This window comes from Haliaeetus leucocephalus, unplaced genomic scaffold (assembly GCF_000737465.1).
Source record: "Haliaeetus leucocephalus isolate CR32 unplaced genomic scaffold, Haliaeetus_leucocephalus-4.0 Scaffold351, whole genome shotgun sequence".
In the NCBI taxonomy this organism is placed as follows: Eukaryota; Metazoa; Chordata; class Aves; order Accipitriformes; family Accipitridae; genus Haliaeetus; species Haliaeetus leucocephalus.
Genome location: NW_010972787.1, coordinates 6,027,082 through 6,033,733, shown reverse-complemented (window position 1 = coordinate 6,033,733; position 6,652 = coordinate 6,027,082).

Genomic DNA, 6,652 nt, shown 5'->3' with positions numbered 1-6,652 from the left:
TAAGGAGATGGACGTGAAATAAAAATAATCTTAATTGCAAAGCAACAATAATACAATAAAACCTTAAGTGCTATGGATAACACTGTAATAAGTACTTGTCAAAATTTTGTAGGACTGAATGCAAAACCTTTGTCAGTTACAGACTATGCGGGCCGCTGGAAATAGAGACGGTGAATGGACATCAATATATGCTTCCCTTATACCCGTTTAATCCCATAAGTAGCCACTTGCCAATATTTGGAAACCCTAGAACAGTTATGTGATCTGTTAGGCTGTAATAGAAGAAATAACACAGTATCAAGAATTTCTTTTGTTACAAAAGCTGTCACCATTAAGTCGTATAAGAGTTCAAACAATCAAAATCCACAGCTTCAAAGGGGCTCTTGAGCAGTGAAGAGGCTTCAGTATTTCTTGCCAAAGGAGTGGCTATTCATTTTGATCTTTATCCGTACTTTTGGACAAGGTTGAGTTAAACTTACCCTGAGGAGACTAATCAGATGCCTGCCTGGACAAAGCATCTTGGCATACCCGATGACTTTTATGCATATCATGCATATCAGCATCTGAATTGAATCCGCACTCCCAGATCCACACTTATCCCACATGGAAACCATCAGATTTTCATTATATTGAACTACAGACTGTTTAAACATTCAGCGCTGTAGATCAGTGTAATGCAAGTTTGTCTAACGTTGTGTCTTACACAAATCTGAGGTCACCACATTGACTTTCTGTCCGACCTGTCTTGCTTTTTTACTTCGAAAAGAGTACTCCCGTCCATTGTAGCAGCATTCCTTCAGTGAAACTTGGGGCATATTCAATAAGGGACTTAATTTGTTTCAGCAGAAGTAAGGTTCATGGAAACATGGTAAATGAGGAAAAAAGGAGAATTAAAATGATGTAAAAGACTTAAAATCCTCTAAAACTCCTGAAAAAGGTGTAAGGGTGAATAAGGACAGAATAAAAAGCCAAATGGCCTCTAGTTAAGACAGTGCTAATCTAAATAGGTTTAGACTACAAGTGTGTGTTAATGAGAAAGTTAATAGTAAGATTTTGGTAGCACTGGGTGACTTGGCGTAGAAGTTGTGCCCCTGCGATGATGAGCTCACAGAGCCCTTTTCAAAACAACTATTTGTTGTCGGATAGAGATGAGAGAAGTAGGCATTCCCTTGAATGCCTTTTGGTATTACAGGCTTAGTCGATATAAAGTATGTCATTTCTTACATCCTAGGTTGCCTCAGTTCCTTCGCCTGAGTCTCCCAAGTCCTGGAATAGAACCCTTAAATAAAGGGAGATGACGGCACCGGGAAAGAAGATGGTAGAAGAAACAGGATGATTATGATAGAAGCTGGAGACAGTCTCCGTAAGAATACTAGCATGACTTCATTTCTCTGAACGGCCATTTAAGAGGTGATCCTCCTTCCTGAACCAGTAATAAATTGGGCTGGCTGCATATAATGGTAGGTGTTTGACCAATGCAGCGCCCGCTGGAGTATAACATATACTGGATAACCAGCCTGGGGTGGGGGGAGAGGGATGGTGGCTAGAAAATTACTTTCCCATTAAATAATGCTACTGATGAGTATTTGGTGAGCAGGTGCAGCTGTCACAGTGGATTTTCCAGCTTATCTTTGCCCGGGAGTATGGGGAAAAGAAGAGGAGAGAAAAGGGACAGGAAGGAGAGAAATGGAGAAAGGACAACAGTTTTCTGAGGTTTCTTCTGCTCTTCCAGGATATGTTCTTTGCCCTCCTTAAGTGATTCTCTCTGATAACTTGTAGTACTTGTAATCTTCCTTGAGCACCGTATCTCATTGGGAAGTTAGCAAGTTAATGAAGTTGTTGAATATGTGGACAATTCCCCAAATGAATGAGAAACACTCCATTTTCTACCACTGCGTTGTCAGGGTTGAGATGGACACTACTCGGTGACAACCATACACACTTGGCTGTATTCAGTAAAAGGGCAAGACTGTCCTGTCAAACTACGCGAGTTCCTTTTTGAGGCTGTAAGCTAATGGTTATTTCCTACAGCAGTTCCTGTAACTGCTTGTATGCAATGTAGACATCATGGTAGATCCTGTGCAGTTACCAGATAGAGTGATGTGTGCTGCATCCCCTATTTCTTCAGATACTAGCATCCCATAAATTCACGTTATTTTCCTGTTTTGTGGAGATAATACGGTGCTAAGATTTCCAGTATCAGGGACTGTGTTGGTGTTAAGGTGTCTTCTACATACTCAGAAGCAGATGGTTTACCCTGTGTTGCAGGTACGGGTAGAGTCCTGTATAAAGGATCAGAGTACAGGTCAGAGTGATGTCTGTATATTGTGTACTTTCAGAAAACATATAGATAAGGGAATAAGTAGCTCTGTCCCAGCAGTATGCCTAGCTCAAGGAATCTTTCCAATTTAACTTGTAGCATTGAGGGCTATCTAAAGGACTCCTGGATGTGAGGGAGTATATCTTGTTGAATCTTCTGGGCTGGATAAAATAGGAAGGGAATCTCGGATATTCCTCATCACCTTAGGCCTGGTTGGATTCTGCCTGTTCAGGTGTAGAAGTCTAATAGTGGTGTCAGCATCAGAAGCTTACCTGCCTCTAGACTGGAGTGAGGGTGGCTGAGTACTAATGCCGTTAGAGGAGAGTGTGTAGGTGGACAGCAGCATTTGGGGTTTATTAGAAGCAGCTGATAAGAGTTATCTTGGTGGTGGACTTGAGCGTACGATCACAAAAATGGTCTGGAGATTTTGGAGAGGGATTGAATATTTGATGCAATGTTTCCAGAAAGTTGAAGAGAGGAGTGGATGTTGCACTGCATGTTGTGCGCTCAGCAAAGCAAACATCTCAACAGGTCAGTGATTTCAGAAATTGTGCCGTTCAGGAAGAACGCTTCTTGAACTCCTTTTTGCTGTTGAAGCTGAGCACCATTCCCATCTGTCTGAAACTCTGCATTGAGAGCTTCACAGAGGCACTCAAAGAAGTTCTGTGCTTAGACATAAGGAATAAGATGCTAAAGGAATCACATGTCATAATAGTAAATATTTTCCATGACCGTTACCATGAAATGGTTACTTTCTATACACATTTTCACTATAAAAAGATGTTCATAGCATACTGATCATCAGAAGTCCACACTGATGTATCTTCATCAGTTTTGCCCACTTTGTGAGCTGAACAATGTGGGTATACGCTTTTGCTATGGAAACGTGTTTTCTTGGATACTTTACTGTATATCTGTTAATTCCTCAAAAAGTGTACATATTTTAATGTTATCCATTCTATGGATAAAAGCACTGTGTAAGTACTGACCCTGGTTTAAGAACGTATCAGCTCTAGAAACGATGGAATTGTCTGCAGGGCTCACATGTCAACAAAAATCAGCTGGTTTGCACATGAAGCCCGGTGAGGAAATTAGTGCAGCAGCACCGGTGCCATCCCTGCTCCCTGCCTGCCTCTCCCAGACCACTTCTTTTAGTCAGCCAAGGTTACCTTGTCTGGCCGCTGCTTCTCCACAGTTACCACTTGCTCACTCTAGACTAGCCAGCCACTCAGCCATGCTGAAAGGACAAACGGCCTTCTGAAACCCTGTTCTCTAGATAATGCTCTCTAATAGAAGACAGCCAGCAATATATGCAGATTACTTGACGCAATCTGAGCAAATCCAGCTGGAAAGGTAAAGCAAAGCACATTCCATGCATTGTTACTATTTGCAGACATGCTAAGTCTCATTTCTTTGAATGGAGTCTTTCTCTTCCAGAAATTATTTTAAGGAAATATTTGAAGTATCTCCTGAACATTTCAAATAAGACACAGCAAAATTGGTTATAAGTCTGCATCTAATAAGCAACTGAGAATTGTGTTCATCTGGGCTGCATACAGGTGGGCACTGCAGCCTCAGGAAAAGGGCAAATACGGCCAGTGCTTTTTCCAAGTGTGCTGTGAATAACCTACCCGCTGTATAGCTGGAAATGTTCGAAAGCAACTGTGGCAAACTAAATCACAAGCAGCCCCATCATAAGTACATGTGCCCAGATGCCCTGTCGCTGCACGTGTTTCGCTCTTGTTTTGAGCTCAGAATGTAACATTTTTACTGAGAAAAGCTTTCAGATCTCATTAAAAATAGCCTAATAGTAGCTTTGATTTGACTGACAAGCTAGTTTTTGTTGTGCCTTTTTCACTGTAATATTCTCTTAATTCTGACCCGAAGAAACAATGACCTCATTCCTTCGGAGGGAGGACAGAGTGACAAAATCCAGAGGTCCAGTGACGACACTGAATCTCCTCATTGGCAAAGCGAGCTATGAAATCACCTGCCTTCCAGCCGAAACCACCGGGGATTAAGCAGTGTTTTTCACAGAAAGCAAAATTTGCAAGAGAAGGTGGTGGCATGGAGCAGCAACCTTCTTGCCCCAGGAGAGCTGTGCTGCCCTGCATCCTGTGTCTCCTGAATCTCATGGAATTGGTGCGAGTTCCTTTTCTCACCTCTGTCAACAACACCGCAGTTGAGTGGGCACAGACTTTCTAAGGCCTGGCTCTTTATATACTGTGACTTCCTTGAAAATTCTGCTGAGGAGTCTCACCAAGGTGTTTCACAAAGTTATTCTGGGAGCTGGGGAGAATAAGATCCCCGCTCTGCATCTCTCTCTTGATCAGGCTTCACTGCCAACCAAGTGGTCTGTACTTCTTGGGATTCTCTGTCCTTGTTTGTCTTTGCTAGAAGTCTTCAGCTGTGAGCTACACGGGGGATGATCCGAAGTGAGAGGATAATTTTAAATAAATAAAATAAAACACTGTTTTCATCGTTCAGTTGGAGCTTTGCTGTTCCTACTCAGCAATACATTGTTTAGAAGAACAGTTCTGTCTTTGGAGAGGCCTTTCTTTCTTATCTCTGCAGAAAATGGAAAACAAAAGGATGCTTTAAAAAAAGGTTGAGAATACATAGCTGATGTTTCCATCCAAGTTCAGCCTGCCTTGCATGGAAAAAAAGTTGAACAAAAAGGCTCCTTACAAACATTTCTAATAGTTTTCAAGTAAGTAGCTACAAAGCATATCGTAAAAATTGGAAATATTTGAAAACACATGTCTAACAGAAATCATAGTCTTACTGTTGCTTTGCAATATGACATCCAATCCATGTGACTTTTCCCAAAGTATACTCTAGTTTGCAAAACACCAAAATTACTAAATAGGGGTTTTGAAACTTCCTGTGTAGCTACATATTTTTTTTCCTGGAGCAGTCGTATTGGGCTGTTATGACCCAAATATTCTGTGGGCAAAGCCTCTGTACGTGAAGTCAAAGGTGGCTCGTGTTAGCCAAGTGATCTCAGTGACTGCACCTGTCATGCGGAGTGTAATTTAAAACAGATTTGGACTTCAATAAGGTTTGCAGAAGAAGGCATGTTTGTAAAGTATCGGAAGGGATGTGGCACAGCATGAACAAGAGGAGAAACATACACTGCTTCCGTAAAAAATGCTACCGTCTGCAACTGATGAGTAAATTCTTTTTATTTCTATTGTCAAGGGCCGCAGAAGAACCCCACTGGAATATGAAAACCTGTACAGGCCTTAGCATATAACTAGCAGAGATGAAGGAAAACCTTTACAGGAATACGTCCTGTAATCAGAACCTCCTCATTGCTCACCTTTTGCTAAATTCTTGGCTCTAGACAACAGCTGGGAATAAATGCCTGCCTTTTCCTTCTTTTCAGGTCTGGTTTTCGCGGAAGAAACTGTAAAGAAGTTCAGTGTGTGCAAAGCTATCAGCTCCTGCACACTAGGCCACATAAACGCTTGTGCTTTTTACAGTTTTCTTCTGCTCCATGTTCTATGTCAAGGTTTAAACTTTAAGACACAAAGCAGCCAAAAAAAAGACTTCCCTTGAGACAGAACCATTAGTGTTCCTTACTGTTTATGTATTTTCACATTAATTCAGATAGCAGAACCGCTGTCTTCACATGTCCATCAGCACTTCTTCACAAATGAGGCAGTTTTATAATTAGGGTCATTACTAGAAGGATCTCTGACTTCCATAAAGCACCTTGCCTTGCCAAATGACTGATAATTGTGATAGAAGATTTGGAATTTGTTTGCCTTCTCACTGGCAATACCTTGAAAGAAGCACCAGCTCGAGGAAGAGAAATGTTAGGAGGCAACAATCATAACCAAGCAGCAGCAATTGGCTGGGGCATTGGGTCCAGAACAGAAAACACTGGGCTCCACATTAGCTAAGGGGATCAGATGAATACTAGTACAAATACTCTGTCAGCAGATGTGTAAAATGTGTGTGATTTGTGGCGCCTGTTCCTCAGCCATGAGGGGGCCCGGTTAACTTAGGAAGACTTTGAGGAGAGATTGGTGTTTTCTTGGATGGGAGAATTGCCAGAGGACAAGGGTAGAAGGTGTGAACGACACTCAGGAGCAGCCCTGGTATAAATTTCTTGTATGATAAAGTTGCCCTGCTGCATATTCAGATGCTTATTGGGAGGTGGTTTACATCTTGTGAGGCTGAACAGCTCTCAGTTTAACGTACCTTAGCATGTGCTGCCAGCTTCCTAAACAGGAACCTATTTTATCCTGTATAGAACCCATATATTACTTCCATGGGACTTAATGGTACTGTGCACAAAAGCATGTTGAAAGAAGTAAGCCAGTG